General features: G+C 46.8%; 1 pseudogene; it reads left to right on the plus strand.

Annotated features, from left to right (window-relative positions):
• The first annotated feature begins 1,948 nt into the window (after positions 1–1,948).
• On the plus strand, positions 1,949–22,058 carry LOC143271081 (small ribosomal subunit protein uS2-like; annotated as a pseudogene).
• Positions 22,059–22,546: the final 488 nt, after the last annotated feature.

Genomic DNA, 22,546 nt, shown 5'->3' on the forward strand with positions numbered 1-22,546 from the left:
TAAGGGTGGACAGGAAGCAGAGGGAAAGAAAGGGACTAGAGACTAGTCCCTTTACAGCCACGCCGTCAGTGACCTACTCCTCCAGCTAGGAGCCACCTCCCAAAGTTTGTCTCTCTCCCAGCCTCCGCCACCCAAGCGTCTAGCACATGGGCCCACGTGTGAAATAGTTCATATTTAAACCATAAGAAATGTCAGGCTGTCAGAGCTCTGGTGCTGAAGGCTGGGATGCATACCCACAGACAGCTGGGAGACATCTTCAGAAACAGAGCAGAGAGCTCACATCCTGGGGAAACTCAACATATCCGAGTCCTCACTTACCAGAAGTCACACCACTAACCACCAAAGACAAAGACGTCCATTTGGGATATAGCTCCACTTCCGATCATAGCCTCAGAGACCACAACAAAGACACCTTACACTCTGAGACCCGTATCAACAAACAGACTGGGGTTCGTTCTCACCACGTGGGATGTCCTTCAGAACACATCAGAATCCAGATAAACCAGTGAAACCCACATATAGATCAGAGATCTCATGCTATAATATATACACCCCAGGACGAAGCCCATAGGGTGGGCTCAGTGACAGAGTACTTCTCTAAGATATATGAGGCCCTGGGTTCAATTCACAGCACAACTTAGATATGCCACTTGCCCCCCAAGCAGACCAGAGATCTGAATGCCTGGGATATGTAACTGCAGACTCCTTCTAACCCTCCCCTCCTCCCTGAGATAAACATGGAAACCTGAATACTGTAACAATCAACACCAAATGGAATTCTCCTGGCCTGGAATATACAAAAATAGGCAAGAGAACTTCTAACCTTGACAAAATTGATGAACACAGATATCACATTCAGGAACACAACAGCAATGGACGGCCATAAAATGTGGGTTCATCCTGCCCCAGGTTCCTTAGTGCTAGGGATACAAGTGTGTGCCAATCCCACCTGTCATCTCTCTCTTATGTATTCATGCTCTAGTGACCACTCCTTCCCTCCCTGCCCCTCCCCTCAGTCTCCCTCCATTGCCCAGTGTGGATGGACCTCCCCAGAGTGGCCTCAAACGCACAATCCTTCTGCCTGAGTGTCCAGGTACTGGGCTGACAGGTGGAGCAGCATGCCTAGAAGATGTTTTTCGGTTCTTTTTGTGGAGCTGGAGATCAGACCCAAGAGCTGTGCATGCTAGGCAAGCACTCTAGCAGCTCTCTTTTTTATAACCCTGCTTACCAGACAAGATTCACATCTGTGAGACAACACTCAATAGTCTTTTTTTTTTTAAATATAATTCTTATTTGCATTGGTGCTTTGCTGCATGTATATATATATATATAGACTGTGTGAGGGTGTCAGATCTTGGAGTTACAGACAGTTGTGAGCCGCCATGGGGGTGCTGGGACTTGAACCCAGGTCCTCTGGGAGAGCAGTCAGTGCCCTTAACCACTGAGCCATCTCTCCAGCCCTGACACTCAATAGTCTTATGTGTGACCCAAGTACCTGCCTCCCATTAGGCTTCAGATCCTTTTTGTTTGTTTGTTTTTCAAAACAGGGTTTCTCTGTGTAGTTTTGGTTCCTGTCCTGGAACTCGATCTATAGACCAGGCTGGCCTCGAACTCACAGAGATCTGCCTGCCTCTGCCTCTGCCTCCTGAGTGCTCAGATCAAAGGTGTGTGCCACCACCACCCAGCTTTGCTTCAGATCCTAAAGGTTCCATCACCTCATGGGAACTTTTGGGGGATATACCACATCTAAACCATTATAGGCACATCAACATGTAGATTATACCCTTAATTTACTGACTCAGCAGTCTCATAAAATCTCAGCAGCTCAGGTTTAGAGAGATAATCCAAAATGTTACACGCAAGCTTTGAAGTAGGATCTACTAGGCCTCAAAACCCATGGATGGTGTCAGGACTCACATACCAAATGCCTGCCAACCACACAATCTCCATGGAGATTGTGATCTTCAGAGCCAACGGCAAAGTTTGGAAAGAGGTGGATCAACACAATGTCGTGTTCTGGACAAAGAAACTCCAATATGAAAAAGGTCACAACCGATCACATGACTCCCAGTTCTCACCACCTTTCTAAATTGGTATATGGCACAGGCAGATGGAGCCATGCCCTAGGTCTGGATTTCAGCATTTGATGAGGTCACTTGTTCCTGACAGAACATCCCCTACAGTACAGGGCTTTCAAACCTTTGGATGGAGCCCTGAGATAAACCAGACATCCCATATACTAAGGCAGAAGCAAATATCTCTTTTTTTTCTTTCTTTTTTTTTTTCTGAGACAGGGTTTCTCTGTGTAGCTTTGTGCCTTTCCTGGAACTCACTTGGTAGCCCAGGCTGGCCTCGAACTTACAGAGATCTGCCTGGCTCTGCCTCCCGAGTGCTGGGATTAAAGGCGTGTGCCACCACCGCCTGGCTGCAAATATCTCTTGAATAACACAAACCTTAGAAAAATTCCCCAGACTGTTCCAACACTTTATACCCTAAACCAGTGGTTCTTAACCAGAGGCACTCACTGTATAGTGTGTGTGTGTGTGTGTGTGTGTGTGTGTGTGTGTGTGTGTGTGTGTGAGAGAGAGAGAGAGACAGAGACAGAGAGAGAGAGAGAGAGAGAGAGAGAGAGAGAGAGAGAGAGAGAGAGATGCAGAAGCCAGAGAAAGATGTTGAGTGTCCTGTCTTATTGCTCTTCACTTTATTCCCTTGAGACAGGGTCTCTCAGTAAACCTGGAGCTAGGCTGGCAGCCAGCAGGACCCAGGAATCCTCCTGTCTCCACACCTAGCACTAGAGCTCCAGGCATGCACAGCCATGCCCGGCTTTTTACATGGTACTGGAGATTTTGAACTCGGGCCCCCAAGTCGGCTCAACACGCACTCTTACCCACTGTGCCATCTCTTCAGCCCCAGACACATGTTTTTGCCCCCTCAGAGAACACTTGGCAATACCTGAATACATTTTGACCATCGTAACAACGGTGGAGGAGGTGCCAATGACATTTAGTGGGTAGAAACCAAGAGTGCTACTTGTCAATACCCTTTAGCCAAAGCCCTCCACCCCGGAAGCATATCTGTGGCTGAACATGTTGGGTTCACTACTCAGTGCGGTGGAGGAGGATATATGCCCTAGACAACTGAGCTATCACAATAAGAAGGTATTAATTACACCTGTATGCGCCATATACCTGTGCCTTTGTTTTGTATGTCATTTACTACAATACCAAATTGGCTTGGAAGTAAGTGCTCAGATAAACTAAAGTTGCTTAGTTGGCCCAACTTCCTTCTGGCTTATAGTAAAACTAAAATTTGGTTAAGGAAAAAAGTTCTGGGCTGGAGAGATGGCTCAGCAGTTAAGAGCTCTGAGTGCTCTTCCGGAGGTCCTGAGTTCAATTCCCAACAACCACAAGGTGGCTCACAACCATCTGTAATGAGATTTGGTGCCCTCTTCTGGCCTGCAGGGATACATGCAGGTAGAATAATGTATTCATAAATAAATAAATATATTTTAAAAAACGTTCCAGCTCCAACAAGCTAGGTAAGTGTGGCCACATGTCCAGTTAATTGGCCATGCCAACTAAAGGGACAAAATTAACAGCAAAGAACAAAGAGAGGGCATTTATTTAATCAATGTGACCACTTCAGGAAACAACTAGACGCGTTCAGTGGTCCTAGGTCTTTCTTTTGGGGAATTAATTTCAAGTTTTTGGGTTGTTTTTGGAGACCAGGTTTGTTTTCGGAGCCGGGGTTTCTCTGTATAGCCCAGGCTGGCCTTGAACTCAGAGAGATCCTCTTCACTCCGCCTCCCGCGTGCTGGGACTAAAGGCCTGCAGCACCGTTTGGCTAATGCGAGTTTTTAAATTTAAAAATATTTAGAAAACAATGAAATTAAAACATAATTACATTGTTTTCCCCTGTCCCTTTCCTCTCTTCTACCCCTGCCATGGACGCTCCCTGCCTTGTTCTCCCTCTAACTTATGGCCTCTGGCTTCTTTTTCTGAATTTGTTCATACTTTTAAAAGATGAGATATAGAGAATTATACAGTTTTGGTCAAGATGTCACCTCCTTGCTTCCCAGTTCAATTCTGGTTCCACATCAAGGTCCCTATTTGCTTGAGGGTAGAAATTAATTTAGAGAGATGATTACTCTGTCCTAGGATGCCATTTTTCAAATCAGATAATTAAGGTGCTAAATTTTTAAATTTATTTTTATTTTATATGCATTAGTCTTTTTGCCTTCATGCATGTCTGTGTGGGAGTGTTGGGTCCCCTGAGACTGGAGTTACAGACAGTTGTGAGCTGCCATGTGGGTGCTGGGAATTGAACCTGGGTCCTCTCGAATAGTTAGTGCTCTTAACTGCTGAGCCATCTCTCCAACGTCAAGAGGCTAAATTTTTTATTTCAAAGATTCAGAGGGTGACTTATCTGTGTTTTTAGATAGGTTTTGTATGTATAAATGCATATAACAAATATTTTAAGGATTTCAAAGATACTTTTTGATCACTACTACCCCTTAAAAAGAAATTTAAACCTCAGGTTTTTCAAGGTCTGTAATTTAGCCAATTGTAAGATACAATTCTAAGCCCCTAGTATGGTGGTGCACACCTTTAATCCTAGCATTTGGAAGGGGGAGGCAGAGGCAGGCGGATCTCTGTGAGTTCGAGGCCAGCCTGGCCTACCAAGTGAGTCCCAGGAAAGGCGCAAAGCTACACTGAGAAACTCTGTCTCAAAAAACAAAAAAACAAAAACAAAAAAAAAAAAAAAACAAAAACAAAAACAAAAAAACACCACCAACAACAAAAAAGATTAAGATGCCTTTATAAGCTTTAAAGTGGGTTTTTAGATGATCTTTTAAAAATGTTTAGAATTGAATCTTTGTTTGTTTTGCCTCTGCCTCCTAAATGCTGGGATTAAAAGTGTGCACCATCAGCCACCACTGCCCAGGGCTGTTACACAGAAAAATTTTGTCTTGAAAAACAGGAGAGAGAGAGAGAGAGAGAGAGAGAGAGAGAGAGAGAGAGAGAGAGAGAGAGAGAGAAGAGAGAAGAGAGAAGAGAGAAGAGAGAAGAGAGAAGAGAGAAGAGAGAAGAGAGAAGAGAGAGAGAAGGAAGGAAGGAAGGAAGGAAGGAAGGAAGGAAGGAAGGAAGGAAGGAAGGAAGGAAGGAAGGAAGGAAGGAAGGGAAAGAATTTGGCCATGTTTTCAAGGCCTATAAAATTCTGACTTTTTTTAAACAGGTCTAATCATTGTTTCTCACCAGTTATTAACATTTGGTACCTAAAAAAAGACAATCTAGGGTCGGGGATTTAGCTCGGTGGCAAAGCACTTGCCTAGCAAGGGCAAGACCCTTGGTTCGGTCCTCGGCTCCCAGAAAAAAAAAAAAAAGACAATCTAGTTAAAAGAAAGTTTAAAGGACTATATTGTTATCTAATTTCTTCAATGATGTGGTTTTCCACTGACTTCTCCAAATCAAATCTGGTATAAAGTCAATATAATAAAGGGCCATGATAACTTGAATACTGAGGAACAACATTTCCTAGAATTAGAGGTAATAGTTATGGAACCAAACTGGCCAAGAGAAAAACTTCAAAGACTTGGTTAAATATTCCAAATATAAGTAAGACAGTTCACAGAGTACAAATAATGAGAATATAGGGGGAAACACATTCGAGTTTTTAAAAACGTATAAGCGGACACCACCCAGCGATGCCATGGATCTTTATCTTGCTTCAACCGTGTTTGGATAAAGCAGACCTAGGCACTCTGTTAGCTTCTGACTTCCAGTTTCCAGTCGCAGCCTCCGGGACCATCTCCTTGCCTTTTGGCTCCTAGGACCAGCCAGCCTTTTGGTGGTTAGCTCCACACTGCTGATCAGCCATGGCCGCCCAGATTCGCCAGAATTATTCCACTGAAGTGGATCCACTGAAGTGGAAGCTGCCACCAACCACCTGGTCACCTTGCACCTGCAGGCCCCCCACCCACCTCGCTCTGGGGTTTGGAGGGCACTTCTTCCAGGAATGGACTGAGAAGCCAGAAAGGGGAGTGAGTGCTCTTCCAGGGGGTGCAGAAGCCATCTCAGGATGAGTGGGGTAAAATTCAGGAAGCCATGGAAGCTGCCTTAGCCCAAGACAAGAACCGGAACTAGGTTCCTGCATCTTCACACCCTGGCTTCTTGGCCGCACAGACCCTCATCTCTGTGACTTCCTGGAGAAGCACTTCCTGGAGGAGGAGGAGGAGCTCATCAAGAAGATGGGCGGCTATCCGACTGACTTCAGCAGGCTGACAGGGCCAGTCATTGCAGATTGGTGGGGCCCAGCCATCTCTGGGTAGCTCCTCCAGCTCACTGTCAAGGCATGACTACAAGGTCTGCTGGCCTTCCAAGAGCTCCCGCCTCTGCTCTACAAGCAGCCCCAGGACTGAACATCTCCAGGCACTATGCAGCGCTGTAACCACCCCAGAGCCCACCAAAGCCTTGGACCAAGTAAACATAATGCTTTCTGAAACAGAAAAAAAAAAGTATAATTTTGGCTCAGGTATGGAGGCCCACAGATTTAATCCCAGCATTTGGGAGGCAGAGACAGACAGAACTCTGTGAGTTCAAAGGCCAACCTGGTCTACAGGGCGAGTTCCAGACCAGTCAGGACTGAGTTCTTACTTCAGACAAAAAAAAGGTGTATACATCTGGTTGTCCGAAATGCTTGTTTCCTTCATTTCTTACCTTCGCTCCATTAGGCCAGACAGTGTTCTCGATATCACTTCAAAATCAGATCGGGGCTGCAAAGACGGCTCCGTGGTGGTGAAGAGCACACACCACTTTTGCCGCTGCTGTTCCTTTGTTTGAACGTGTGTTTTGCCTCAATGGGTGTCTGGTGCCTTCAGAGGCCTGAAGAAGGTGTCGGACCCCCGGGAACTGGAGTCACACAAAGTTGTGAGCTGCCATGTGGGCTCTGGGGATTGAACTCAGTCCTCTGGAACAGAAGCCAGTGTTACTAATCACCGAGACACCTCTCCAGCCCCACACACTGCTCTTGCAGAGGACCCTAGTTTGATTCCCAGCAGCCATGGCAGGTGGCTCCCAATCACCTGGAACTCCAGCTCCAAGGGACCTCTGAGGGCACACATGTGTACACACACACAGTTAAAAGTAATAAAATACATCTTTATAAATTAAAAAAAAAAAACTCATCTGGGTGGTGGTGGTGGTGCACACTTTTTAATCCCAGCACTCAGGAGGCAGAGGTAGGCGGATCTTTGTGAGTTCGAGGCCAGCCTGGGCTACAGAGTGAGTTCCAGGACACCTAGGGCTACACAGAGAGACCCTGCCTCAAAAAACCAAAAATGAAAAACAAAATCAGATCCAGAGCATAGTGACTAGCAGGTGCCACCAGGACAACCGTGGAGAAAAGTTCTCAAAAGGAAATGGTACCTTCAACTGCACCTAATGCCAGGCTGATTAACTGATTAGAACTTCAGTGACTGTGGGGAGGTTCGATGTTCTAAATCCAGAGCCGAATTACAATTGATCTTGCTCTGGCTTTAGCCCCTAAATAGCCATTTCTTGCCCACCTCTGTGTCTAACCTAACATCCTGTGACTAACAGAGACAAACTTTTTGGTATGTATTATTTTGTTTTGTTTTTCGAGACAGGGTTTCTCTGCATAGCTTTGCGCCTGTCCTGGAACTCACTTGGTAGCCCAGGCTGGCCTCGATCTCACAGAGATCCACCTGCCTCTGCCTCCCGAGTGCTGGGATTAAAGGCGTGTGCCACCACCGCCCGGCTGTATTTTTTTTTAAAGTATTTTTAATTGTATGTTTATGGGTGATTTGCCTGCATGTATGTCTGTGTACCATGTGCATGCAGTGAACGCAGAGGCCAGAAGAGGGAGAGGGAACAGGATCCTCTGGAACCGGAGTTACAGATAGTTGTGAGCCATCATGTGGGTGTGGGAATTGAACCCTGGTCTTCCACAAGAGCAAGAAGTACTCTTAGCCACTGAGCCATCTTTCTAACCCTGAAAGGTTTTAATTAAACACAGAGCTGTGGTGATGCATGCCTTTAATCCAAGCATTGAGGAAGTAGAGGCAGGTGTATCTTTCTGAATTTGAGACTACTTTGATCTACATAGTGAGTTCCAGGCTAGCCAGAGCTACACAGTGAGACCCTGTCTCAAAAAATAAAACAACAAAACAGAATTCCATGATGGAGTGTCTTAGTTAGGGTTTCTACTGCTGTGAAGAGACACCATGACCAGGGCAACTCTTTTTTTTTTTTTTTAAGATTTGTTTTATTTAATTATTATGTATACAGTGTTTTTAAAAGATTATTATTATGTATACAGTATTCTGCCCAAATGTATCCCTGCAGGCCAGAAGAGGGCATCAGATCTCCTTACAGATGGTTATGAGAAACCATGTGGTTGCTGGGAATTGAACTCAGGACCTCTGGAAAAGCAGCCAGTGCTCTTAACCTCTGAGCCAATTCTTCAGCCTCCCTTACCAGCATTTGTAATTGAGTTTTTTGTTTTGACACAGGGTTTCTGTATAGCCCTGGCTGTCCTGGAACTCATTCTCTAGACCAGGCTGCCCTCGAACTCAGAGATCTACCTGCCTCTATGCCTCCCAAGTGCTGGGATTAAAGGCATCCACCACCATGCCTGGATGCAATGATTTTGTTTTTTGTTTTTTCTATAATAGTCTTTCAAACTGGGGTGATATGACATTTCCTTGTACTTTGAATTTGCATTTCCCTTGCAATGTGATTGAGCATTTTGTTTTTCACATATCTGTTGGCCTTGAGTTTAAAGAAATCCACCTGCCTCTACCTCCTGAGTGGTGGGATTAAAAACCTGGCCACCACAGAGATCTTTTTTTTTTTTTTTTTTTTGCCTATGAAAGAAATTACAACGAATTTATAAGAGAATGAAACTTGACGTCCTGGCTTGGGGCGGGGGCGCACCTGCTCCACACCCGGATCCCCAGGGGTGGCAAGCCAGCCAAGCCTGTGAATCCCAGAGCCACACCTGGCCATGCCCTGGTGGGGTCAGGATGGTGTCTGTGGCACGTGTTTCTACTTAGGGCCAAGCAAACGACTCTGGTCTGTGCTGTAGCCTGGGGCCATTTGGAGGCCTGTGGGCAGGGGCTGACCACCGTGAGGTTTGGGTCCTCACTGCCACTGAGGGCCTTGTCTGGGTCCGAGGCGCTGCTATAGCTGTGCTCACCAGGGGCCATGCAGATGTCTGTGATCTGTGGTGCAGCCTGAAGCCATTTCTATGTAGGCTGTGTTGCAGGGCAACTCTTATAAAGGAAAACATTTAGTTGGAACTGGCTTACAGTTCAGAGGTTCAGTCCATTATCATCGTGGTGGGAAGCATGGCAGTGTGCAGGCAGACATGGTACTGGAGAGGAGCTGAGAGTCCTACATCTTGATCTGAAGGCAACAGGAAGGGAACTGTCTACCACACTGGGCAGAGCTTGAGCATAACAGACGTCCAAGCCCACCCCCACAGTGACCCACTTCCTCCCACCAGGCCACACCTCCTAATAGTGCCACTCTCTGTGGGAAAACACATGAGTGTATGGGGACCATACCTATTCAAGGCACCATATGCAGCTTCCAGGAGGTGCCACCCGTTAAGTGGAACTTTGCTGTGACGCACTTGTTTGGACTCATTCACACTCCTGTAATTAAGCCCTCACCCATGCTCAGTAAGTAAGCCCAACAAACTCACTGGTCTCCCCAAATTGGACTTTGGGGAAATCACACTTTAGTTTATCATTGGTGCCCATCTGGGGTTACTGGATGCTTTTTTAAGTCTCCCCAGAAAAAGTTAACGCAACACTCTACAAAGTTGTCCTCTAACTTCCATACACACACAGCCACACAGTGTTAAAAAATGTCACCTGACTGGAGATGTAGTTCATGGAAGAGTGCTTGCTGCACATTCAGAAGGCTCTGGCTCCAACCACAGCGCGGTGAGAAATCAAAAGACACCAAATATATGAAAATGTCATAGTAGGCTATTTTAGCATATCTGTATGCTAAATTTTAAAAAGTTAATACAAAGTAAGACTAGACATGTCAATTCATGCCTTTAATCCCAGCACTCAGGAGGCAGAGGCAGGTGGGTCTCTGTGAGTTCGAGGCCAGCCTGGTCTACAGGGTGACTTCCAGGACAGCCAACACTACAAGGAGACACCCTGTCTTGAAAAATAAAAAAGTGTGGATATAGAAGCATGTGTGACCCCAGTGTTGGGGGGGGGGCAGACAGGAGGATTCTTGAGGCCAGCCAGCCAGCTAGTCCAACCTCATTGATGAGCTCCAAGCCAGTGAGAGACCATGTCTAAAAGGAGGTGGATGATGTTCCTGAGGATGATACCTGTGGCTTCTACATGTATGTGCACCCATTAAAATATAACAAAAAGCAAGTCATTTATAAAAAACAACAATACACAACACATGCTCAGGGATACCATGTCATAGGGGATACCATATCATAAAGCCACCTGTGGCTCAAGAATGCAGGTATTTCACACACTGGGTCAGACACCAAACAAGTGGACAAAGCTCTCAAACGTCCAGGCCTGCTTTGAGAATCTGCACTATCATTATTTAAATTCCTAACATGAAATATTGAATGAGCCGGGTATGGTGGCACACCCCCAGAATCCCAGCACTTGGGAGCAGAGGCAGGCGGATCTCTGTGAGTTCGAGGCCAGCCTGGTCTACAGAGTGAGTTCCAGGACAGGCTCCAAAACTACACAGAGAAACCCTGTCTTGAAAAACCAAATAAATAAATAAGGCATATGCCACCACCACCACCTGGCTTTATTATTGTTTTTAATTATGTGTAGGGGTGCGTGGGCACGTGCATGTGAGTATAGATGCCTTAGGAGACCAGGGGCATTGGATCCTCTGGAGCTGGAGTTAACAGGCAGTTGTGAGCCACCCAACATGGATGCTGGGAATTGAACTTGGGCCCTCGGCAAGAACAGTACATGCTGTTAACTGTTCAGCCACCCTTCAGTCCCGATTTTTAAATTTTTGATGAAGAAATGATGACCAGAGGACATCAAAATTAATGTGTTAAATATAAGCCAGGTGGTGGTGGAGCACAACTTTAATCCCAGCACTTGGAGGCAGAGGCAGGCGGATCTCAGTGAGTTTGAGGCCAGCATGGTCTACAAAGACAGAGACTCCCTGTCTCAAAAAACAAAAACAAAAAAACCCCACAAATATAAAACACCTTGTTTGGAAGCACAGAGAACAATGTTAAGTCTGTAGCAGTCAGAAATTGTCATAGTTAGGGTTTCTATTGCTGTGAAGAGACACATGACCACGGCAACTCTAGTAAGGGAAACATTTCATTGGGGTGGCTCACTTACAGGTTCAGAGGTTTAGTCCATTATCATCATGGCAGGGAGCATGGCGGCATGCAGGCAGACATGGTGCTGGCTACATCTTGATCAGAAGACAATAAGAAGTAGACTCAACGTCACACTGAGAGAAACTTGAGCAAAAACTTGATCTCAAAGCCTGTCCCCACAATGCCTCACTTCCTCCAACAAGGCCCCACCCACTCCAACAAGGCCCCACCTACTTCAACAAGGCCCCACCTCCTCCAGCATGGTCCCACCTACTCCAACAAGACCACACCTCCTAAATGCCACTCCCTTTGGGGGACATTTTTTTTAACCACCACAGAGATTAAATTCAATTTTAAGAAAAGAGAGGCCCATAGGAGGCTGGGGCAGATTGTAAAAGGCCATGCTGGTCTACCAAATAAATTCCAGAGCAGCCTCAAAAAAACTGACATGGGGTGAGGGGAGCCGGAGAGCTGGGAACTGGTTGTTCTTGCTGAAGACCCAGGTTGGATTCTGAGCAGCCATATGTTGGCTCTGTCTGAGTCTGTTAACTCCAGTTCCAATGGATCCAACACTATCTTCTGGCCTGTGTTGGCATGGCACACATGTGGTGTGTAGACATACACGCTGACAAAACACCTATCCACATAAAATAAATGATTCTAAAAGAAAAGAAAAAACGGGAACGGGGATGCTGGTGACATCGTTCAGTGGGTATAGTGCTTGCACCCGGCCTGACAATGTGAATGTGAGCCCCAGGACCCACGCTGTAGAGGGAGGGAGCCGGCAAGGTGCCCTCTGCACACACACACACACACACACACACACACACACACACACACACACACACTAAATAGATAAATAAATAAATAAATGCAATAAAAATTAAAAGAAGAGGACATCTAGGGGCAAAGACCCCTACATAATAAATACCTTAAGAATTTTCAGCCAGGCAGTAGTGGCGCGCGCCTTTAATCTCAGCACTCGGGAGGCAGAGGCAGGTGGATCTCTGTGAGTTCGAGGCCAGCCTGTCTCGAAAAACCAAAAACAACAAAAAAAGAATTTTCATATCCAGGGACAAAGACACACCAATATACCAAAGATCTAACTTAAAAAAAAAAAAAAAAGAAAAGAAGACCTAAACTTAAAAAAAAAAAAAGTTAATTAGCCTTGCAAAAAGCCACTGGAAGGCTTTAGTATTTAGCTTGCTTGGATGTCTGTGTACCGTGTGTATGCATGGAGACCGGAAGAAGATGTCGAATCCCCTGGAGCTGGAGCTACAGCGGGTTGTGAGGCTCCCTGTGGGTTCTGGGAACTGAACCTGGGTCCCCGGCAAGAGCACTGCTCCAGCCCCAGAGACCGAAGGTTTGAGGACACCTACTAGATTGTCCAGATTTTATACCCTGGACTGACCTTTCACATCGATCCCATCTAGGGGGGCAGGAATGGCTTTGTTTTCTCTGCCGGTTACAGAATTAAGGCAGGAAAGAAATGTTACCAGAAACCTTGGAGAGTCCCAGCACAGCCATCTTACGATGCCATCATATGATATCAGGGAAATCAGGGTCCCTTATGGACTTCTCAATCTCATTAATAAAATCATAATTAAGAAAGGACTCAGGGTTGGAGAGATGGCTCAGCCATTAAGAGCACTGGCTGCTCTTCCAGAGGACCTGGGTTCGATTCTCAGCAACCACCTGGTGGCTTCCAACCATCTGTAACTCCAGTTTGAGGATCTGACACCCCTCTTCTGGCCTCTTGGAGCACGGCATGCCCATATGTGGTCCACTTACACATACACGCAGGGCTGGGAGAAGCGCTTCAGATAAAGAGCAAGGAAGCCCAAAGCATAAGCTAAGGGAGTCTAAAAACAAATTTGGACTGCAGCCAGCACCCAAACGGGGAAAAAAAAAACAAAACCAGTTACTGCCAAAGGCAGGCAGACTCAGCTGAAGGTCCTGGTGGAACACAGGAACTAAGGAGTGGGAATTCTAGGAAGGAAAAGTACATAATCCTAAAGTGAACCTTCCTTCCTAGGGATGGTATCTCAGCCAGCTTCCTGACCTGTCCCACTAGATTAATTAACCCTTAAGAGAGGAGACAAGGGCCCATCCCCACCTGGAGATAGATTCTGTCCTTTCCAACATCCTGAACACAGTCCTCCAAATTACACCGACAGCGTACCAGTTACCTTATTATGAGTGGACTTGACCTCTTTCCTCTTAGTCAAACACCCTACACTCAAAATCTGATCATGCAATACTGCAATCTTGGGCTGGAGAGATGACTCTGCGCTTAAGATCACTGGTTGCTCTTCCAGAGGACTGGGGTTCGATTCCCAGCACCCACATGGTGGCCCATAAGCACCTGTAACTCCAGTCCCAGGGGATTCAGGGCCTTCCTGTGGCCTCCCAGGGCACCGGGTACACTGCAGACAAAAGAGCTACACACATAAAATGCATAAATAATTTGAAAAGTGTAGTCTCGGGCAAATGAAGTGGGTCAGGGAAAATGCTTGTCGTGCAAGCTGGACCTGAGTTTGATGTCAGTGAAAGAAAAGGGTAAAATACATAAGAAAATGTTATGTTAGTGATTATGTTTGCCTCTTAAAAGTAGATATGAAAGCCGGGCGGCGGCGGCGCATGCCTTTAATCCCAGCACTCAGGAGGCAGAGCCAGGCCGATCTCTGAGTTCGAGGACAGCCTGGGCTACCAAGTGAGTCCCAGGACAGCCAGGGCTACACAGAGAAACCCTGTCCTGAACAATGCCCCCTAAAAAAAAAAATACATGAGCCACCGAGTCCAGCCTGAGAGTTTTCTTAATAATGTTGAGAATGGTGTGTCTGAAATACAATACACCTTATTTAAAATGCAAGGACACTGATAGAATTAAAAAAATTACCAGATACACTGTGTACCAAATCTTGAGTATAAGTCAGTAACACCAGCTTCTTTAACAGGGCTGCAAATTGGACTTGCTAGATGGGATTCGAACCTACTTTTACCAATAGCAACGAAAGCACTGGATCTGAAACACTGCCAAGCCTAGAGCTTCTGCTCAGGTGTGGAACCAGTAGCCAACAGGAGCATGAGCTGGAGGTCTTAGCCACTTAGAGTGCCAGAAAATTTCGGTACCTAGGTAGAGTTTGGGGTAGGTAATCTCAGGGTGGCGAATGAGAACTCCCAGATCTGTTTGTTCCCACCCTGCCAAAAGTCCAAGCAGAGGTTCCCTGATGAGTGTCTATGAGGTCATGGTGACAGCAATTTCCGGGCAGCTCGAGGCTCTAGGCAGATGGAGGGTGGGGTCAGCCCTGGACCCAGGAGTCCATGCCACATCACACAGTAGTACATCCCTGTCTTGTCACTGACGTCATTCCCACCCACACGCTTTTTTGGTGTTAGCTAGAAATGGCTGGGCAGAATCCCGTGAATCATTCTGTTTATGATTCGAACACAGATTTTCATGTAATCGTCACGCTCGTCCCACCTCCTGCCTTCAACGGACTGCCCCACCAGCTTGAGACCATCTTTTTTTTGGGGGGGGGGCGGGTTAAGAAAGCCTTCTGGCATGTCCACACTGGCCTCAAACTCTTAATCCCCTTCCTCCACTTTCTAGTTATTGGGATTACAAGGCATGCACCACCACATCTTTCCACCAGGTGGCTCTTGAGAACATCCAACACCTTGAGGCTGATTCCTTCCTAGAAACAGGCTTTCATTCCTGAGGATACTGATGAAAATGTGCATTTTAAAATAATAATTAATCTTTATTTTTTTATCCACCTAGTATTCTGTGCAGTTCCTTTGTAATTTGGTTTCTCTTTTCCTTGATGAGGACTGAAGGTGAAGATCTCTCATGTATTTATTGGAGATGTTCTTCTGTGGTGTGCTTGTTCCAATTCTTTGCTCTCTTGTCTACTGGCTGCAAAAGAGATTTAAAAAGCACTTAATTAGCCTGGCAGAGTGGTGCACATCTGTAATCCCCGCACTCAGGAGGTTGAGGCAGGAGCAGGAAGACCAAGGCCAGTCTTAAAACAAGGACTGGCATGGAGTTCAGTTGGTAGAATGTGTGCCTAGTGAGCAGGGAGCCCGGAGTTTTATACCCAGCACCTCATAAAACTGGGTATGGTGCTGCATCCACCCTGGGCTGCTGCATAGAACTCTGTCTCAAAAATAAAAACCATGGAGAGCCAGGACGTGCTGCATGCTTGTGATTCCAGCACCTGGAAGCTGAGGTACAAGTCTAGCCTGGAATACACAGAAAGACCCGGTGTAAAAAACAAAACAGTTGGCATGGTGGCCTTTTGTTGTTTTTTGAGACAGGGTTTCTCTGTGCAGCCCCGACTGTCCTGGAACACCCTCTGTAGACCAGGCTGGCCTCGAACTCAGAGATCCGCCTGCCTCTGCCTCCTGAGTACCGGGACTTAAGGCATGTGTCACCACTACCCAGCTGGTAAGGACTATCATTAAGAGACATGTTTTGTGAAATCTCAGCACTTGGAAGACAGAGGTATGTCAGCCTCGTCTACATAGTGAATTCCAGGCTAGCTAGAGCTGCATAGCAAGACCCTGTCTGGAGAGAGGGAGAGAAGGAGAGAGGGAGAGGGAGAGGGAGAGAGGGAGAGAGAGAGGGAGAGGGAGAGGGAGAGGGAGAGGGAGGGAGAGGGAGGGAGGGGGAGGGGGAGGGGGAGGGAGAGGGAGAGGGAGAGAGAGAGAGAGAGAGAGAGAGAGAGAGAGAGAGAGAGAGAGAGACTTAATACTGGCTAATTATCCACAAACCAGGCAGTGGTGGTGCACATCTTTAATCCCAGCACTTGGGAGGCAGAGCCAGGTGGATCTCTGTGAGTTCGAGCCCAGCCTGGGCTACAGAGTGAATTCTAGGACAGGTGCAAAGCTACACAGAGAAACCCTGTCTTGAAAAACAAAACAAAAGAAAAAAGAAAAAGAAAAAGAAAAAACAAAACCACAACAACAAAAAGGAACTCAGGGTCATCCTCTCCAAAAGAGCAAGTTTAAAGTTAGCCTTGGCTACATGAAACCTTGTCTGGAAAAAAGAAAAACAAATCTAGCAAAGGGCTAGAGAGGGGCTCAGGGGTTGAGAGCACCAGGGACCCACGTGCTCCACAGACATACATGCAGCCAAAACACCGAGACACTTTAAAAAAAAGACCCTAAGAAAAAATGCTTTGCGGGGCATGGGGGCGCACGCCTTTAATCCCGGCACTCGGGAGGCAAAGCCAGGCGGATCTCTGTGAGTTCGAGGCCAGCCTGGGCTACAGAGAGATCCAGGAGAGCCAGGACTGTACAATAAGACCCTCCATTTCAAAAACAAGCAAACAACCCCCCTAAAACAATGGAGCCATGTTCATATTAATAAGAATTTTCAAATAAAGCACGTGTTAACTCCAGCTTTCACATACGAGAAAGAGCATGTGGTACTTACCTTTCTTTACTCGGCACAATGGCCTCCAGTTCCATCCATTTTGCTGCCAATGACATGAATTCTTTTTCTTTCTTTCTTTCTTTCTTTCTTTCTTTCTTTCTTTCTTTCTTTCTTTCTTTCTTTCTTTCTTTCTTTCTTTCTTTCTTTTTGTTTGTTTTTTGAGACAGGGTTTCTCTGTATAGCTTTGCGCCTTTCCTGGAACTCACTTGGTAGTCCAGGCTGGCCTTGAACTCACAGAGATCTGCCTGCCTTTGCCTCCCAAGTGCTGGGATTAAAGGTGTGTGCCACCACCACCCGGCTATATTTCTTTGTAGCTGAACAGTATTCCATTTTGTTCTCTTCATAGCTGAATAGCACATTAATAGTGTCATAATAAACATGTGCAAATCATATGTTAATGAAAAATGAATTTCTGGCACTGCAAGGCATTGGACATATGCTAGGCACGCTCCCTTCCCTCCTCCGCAATCACTGTATAGTGTATGTAAAGTTCACAGTGTATCCCATAAAGTCGTGTTTTGTTTCTTTTTAAGACAGACTCTGTGATCCAGGCTATCTAGTTTAGAATTCTCTCTCTATATCACAGGCTGCCTTCCAATTCATGACCCTCCTACCTCAGCCTGCTTCTGGCTTCTACAGGCACCTACAGGCATGTACTATACAGACATACATGTAGGCAAAACACTCAAAGTTCAATATCTGGAACTATCATCTAGATGGGTCCTACCTAAATGGAATCATAATTATTCCTTTTATTTTATTATGTCTTATTATGCATGGGTCTGGGGGTGACACCCAGGGCCTTGAGTATGTTAGGCAAGCACTCTAGCACTGGGGTTCAGAGCTAGCCCTTCTTTTCTTTAATTTTAAAATTTATTATTATTTTATGTACATAAGCGTTTGCCTGCATGTATGTGTGTGCACCACATATTATGTTACATACATGCTTACAGGACTCAGAAGAGGGCATTGGATCCCCTGGCCTGGAGTTATAGACAACTGTGAGCAGCCATGTGGGTGCTAGGAACTGAACTCAGGTCCTCTGCAAGAACAGCAAATTCTCTTAACCACTGAGCCGCCTCTCCATCCTCCACCCCACCCCCAACCCCCAGTGTTCTTATAAGAGGAAGGCAGAGTGAGCCCCAATACAGACAGAACACTAGAAGACACACCCAGAGAAGGCGGTGAGACCATGGAGGCACTAGGGAGGGCCACACACCAAGGAAGGCTGGCAGCCATCAGAAGCCGGAAGCAGGGAATTAAGTCTCCTGTAAAGCCCAGGGAACAGCGGTCCGGCTAGCTGCCTTTTGCGGCCCCTTTCCACCCTCCCCCAGCCACTAGCTGGGAGAGAACAGCTTCCTGATGTTTTCCCAGTACCATCTGGCACCAATCTGTGCACACACAGAGTGTCAATAAATCATGTTTAAACAGGAAGAAGCCAGGCACGGTGGCGTACACCTGAAGCCGCAGCTATTTGAGAGGCTGAGTCAGAAGCCTCACTTGTGTCCAGGATCCTCTTGAGGACCTGAATGGGAGTCGTCTGTCTACGCATTAGGTTTTCTTGCAGAATGGACGCAAGCGGGTGGTTGATACGGGGCTCGGCCTGCAGGTGGCAGTAAAAGCATAGACAGGAGACGGGAAGGCCGCTTTCTCCGCCGCCACAGGCAGGGTGGCGTTTCTAAGCAGCTCCACTCAAAGACCAGCAGCCTGGAAGGCAGCCCCTGCTCCCTGGAAAAGCGAGGCTCCGCTTCCTTTCTCTGCCAGCCCCTCTCATCCCTCCCAGCGGGCCTCTCGAGCTCCCAAGAGCTTCTCCTTTCTCTTGTGTCCTTGAGCCACTGGGGCCCCAGCAGGCTAGGAGCTAAATTCAAGACCCTGCCTGATTCCTCCATTGGCCAACTGGAGAAACAGAGACGCCAAGAGGCCGAGGAACCTGTTCAAGAACACCCAGCATGACATCAGCAATGAAGTTGAGAGGCAAGACAGTGGCACAGGGTCCCAGAAATGGATCCTTACTCCCGCTCTTGTCCCGTGTCACCCTTGCACATAGTCACAATGACCTTTTCTTTTCTTTTTGAGACAGGGTTTCTCTGTGGGGTCCTGGCTGGCCTGGATCTCGCTCCGTAGACCAGACTGGCCTCGAACTCACAGAGATCCGCCTGGCTCTGCCTCCTCTACCCAGCAACAAGTGCATTCTTAAAGATGGTGAGCATGAAGAGGAAGGAGATGGCTCTCACAACATCCTAGAGCTTCAGTTCTCTACTCAACTTTTCTGGGAATGGTAAGCATCAGACCCTTCTCACCTGAGGGCATGCTACTGCGACTTTGTTACCTGCTTAGGGAAGAACACCTAACCACCAGGGCCCTTTTCACACAGTCTCTTACCTGGCCCTTGGGATGGTCCATACGACAGACAGGAAACTCACCTACAAAGACTGTATGCTTCAAATGTCCTTCAGTCTCTCTTTCCTGCTCCTCCTCTTCCCCCGCTCAACTCTGTGTGCCCGAGACAGGGTCTTTTGTAGCTCAGGCTGGCCTCAAAATGTCTCTAGCTGACCATGTGATCCTCCACCCCTCTATCTACCAAGTCGTGGGACTGCAGCCCACAGCTCAAAGGTCTTTCTTCCAGGCCTCCCCAGCTCCTGCTTTGACTTAAAGGCATGCCCTCTCTGCCTGGCAAAATGGCTCAGCTGGTAAAGTGCTGGCTGGGCAAGCCTGATGATCCGGGTTCCATCCCCAGAACCCACGTCAAGGTAGAAGAAGAGAATTGGCTCCACAGAGCTGTCCTCTGACCTCCCCACAGTCACCATGGCATGTGTGGCCCTCATCAGACACACTCTGATACAAATGTGTATACATATATAGCCTTGGCTGCCCTGGATCTCGCTCTGCAGACCAGGCTGGCCTGGAGCTCAGAGATCCTCCTGCCTCTGCCTCCTGAGTGCTGGGACTAAAGGTATGCGCCACCACCGCCGCCATCACGTGGCAATAAATAAGTTTTTTAAAAAGAAATGGAGCCGGGCGGCGGTGGCGCACACCTTTAATCCGGGAGGCAGAGGCAGGTGGATCTCTGAGTTCAAGGCCAGCCTGGGCTACATAACGAGTTCCAGGACAGAGTAATGTAGAGAAACATTACCTCAAAAAAAAAAAAAAAAGAAAGAAAGAAAGAAAGAAAGAAAGAAAGAAAGAAAAAGAAAAGAAAAAAAGAAAGAAGAGAAAAAGCAAATACTTTTTATAGGGTAGAAATACACTCTCTAATAGAAAGGTAACTCAAAAAAAATAATAAATAAAAAAAAAATTTAAAAAAAGGGCTGGAGAGATGGCTCAGAGGTTAAGAGCACTGACTGTTCTTCCAGAGGTCCTGAGTTCAATTCCCAGCAACCACATGGTGGCTCACAATCATCTGTGATGACATCTGGCGCCCTCTTCTGGCCTATAGTCACATGTGCAGGCAGAATACTGTATACATAATAAATAAATAAATCTTTAAAAAAAAAAAAGAAAGGTAACTCATAGAATGGAAGAAAATATTTGCAAATCATACCTAGTGAGGAATTTATATCCAGAGTAGATAGAGAACTCCAGAAACTCAACACCAAAAAATTAAACAAGCAACATAGAAATGGGCAAAGGGGGCTGGGGAGGTGCTCAGTCAGCGCAGTACTCGTCTGTCTTGCCAGCATGAGGCCCTGAGTTCTATCCCCAGAACACATGTTAAATGCTGCTGTCGTAATCCCAGTGACGGGGGAGAGCAGAAAGGACGATCACTCACCAGTCCGGTCATTGGGGAGCTCCAGGCATGAGAACTATTGCTGGAGGTAACTGCGGAGGTTGGCCTCTGGCCTCTACATGTATGTGAACACATGTCCATACATACATGTACACACATTAAAACAAAAATTTTAAACTTCAAAAAAGAAATGGACAAGGATGGTCTAGAGAGATGGCTCAGAGGTTAAGAGCACTGGCTGCTCTTCCAGAGGTCCTGAGTTCAATTCCCAGCACCCACATGATGGCTCACAGCCATCTGTAATGAGATCTGGCGCCCTCTTCTGGCGTGTAGGCAGAACACTGTATACATAATAAATAAATAAATGAATAAATAAATACATAAATCTTTAAATTAGGGCTGGAGAGATGGCTCAGAGGTTAAGAGCACTGGCTGCTCTTCCTAGAGGTTCTGAGTTCAATTCCCAGCACCCACATGATGGCTCACAATCATCTATAATGAGATCTGGCGCCCTCTTCTGGCCTGCATGGATACATGCAGGAAGAACACTGTATGCGTAATAAATAAATAGGGCTGGAGAGATGGCTCAGAGGTTAAGAGCACTGGCTGCTCTTCTCAAGGTCCTGAGTTCAAGTCCCAGCAACCATATGGTGGCTCACAACCATCTGTAATGAGATCTGGTGCCCTCTTCTGCATACATAACAAATAAATAAATAAATCTTAAAAAAAAGCAATGGACAAGAAATATACATAGACATAAAACTTTTTTTCATTTTCTTTCTCTCTCTCTCTCTCTCTCTCTCTCTCTCTCTCTCTCTTTTTTTTTTCCTTTTCCACAGCGCCCAGGGACAGGCCCCTATGGCGTTCTTTTTTTTTTTTTTTTAATTAAATTTATGATGGCATTGTTCTTTTTGCTGTTGTTTAATGGCGTTGTTCTTGATTCCCATCATCACTTACAGGGACACTCACACAATGTCCGGAGCCCGCCCTTGATGTTCCGCAGATGAAGGAACCACTCCAGTTGCTGCCCGCTTCATGCCTGAGACCTTCACTAACCAGATCCAAGCAGCCATCAGGGGGCCGCGGCTTCTAGTGGTGACTGATGCCCGAGCTGACCACCCACCCCTCACAGAGACGTCTTATGCTTGCCCACCATTGCACTGTGTGACAGACTCTCCTCTACAAGGGAGCTCATTCGGTGGGGCTGATGTGGATGCTGGCCGGCGAGTACTCCGCATGCGTGAGCACCCATGGGAGGTTATCCCTGACCTACAGTGACCCATAGGAGCTCAAGAAGGAGGAGCAGGGTGCTACTGAGAAGGACCAAGGAAGAATTTCAGGGAGAATGGACGGTGTCAGCTCCTGAGGTCACTGCTGCTCAGCCAGAGGGGGCAGACTGGTCTGAGGGTGCAGATGCCCTCTCTACCCATCCTACTGAAGACTGGAGTGCTCAGCCAGCCTGAGGACTGGTTGGTGGCTCCCACAGCGCAGGCCACCGAGTGGGTTGGAGTCCTCACTGAGTGGTTCTGAGCAAAGGGGGTAGGAAAATGAAGTCCCTAAAGCTGAAAAAAAGTTTTTTTCAGGGGCTGGAGAGATGGCTCAGTGGTAAGTGCACTTGACTACTCACCTAGAGGACCCGGGTTCAGTTTCCAGCACCCACATGGTGGCTCACAGCCCTTCAGAACTCCAGTTCTGGGGTCTGACAGCCTCTTCTGACCTGCATGAGTATCTGGCACACATGTGGTGTACATACAGACACGTATCATACACATAAACTAAATCTAAAAATATTTTTTTCAGCGCTCAGGAGGCAGAGGCAGGTGGATCTTCGTGAGTTGGAGACCAGCCTAGTTGACTTAGCAAGTCCCAGGCCGGCAGGACTACATAGTGAGATCTTGTCTCGAAAAATCTTTACACTTGATTTATTTTCGTGTTTGTTTTGCTTTTGAGACGGGGTCTCATAAAACCTAGGGCTGACTCAGTATCACTAAGTAGCCAAGGGTGACCTTGAGCTCCTG

This window comes from Peromyscus maniculatus, chromosome X (genome assembly GCF_049852395.1).
Source record: "Peromyscus maniculatus bairdii isolate BWxNUB_F1_BW_parent chromosome X, HU_Pman_BW_mat_3.1, whole genome shotgun sequence".
Taxonomy (NCBI): domain Eukaryota; kingdom Metazoa; phylum Chordata; class Mammalia; order Rodentia; family Cricetidae; genus Peromyscus; species Peromyscus maniculatus.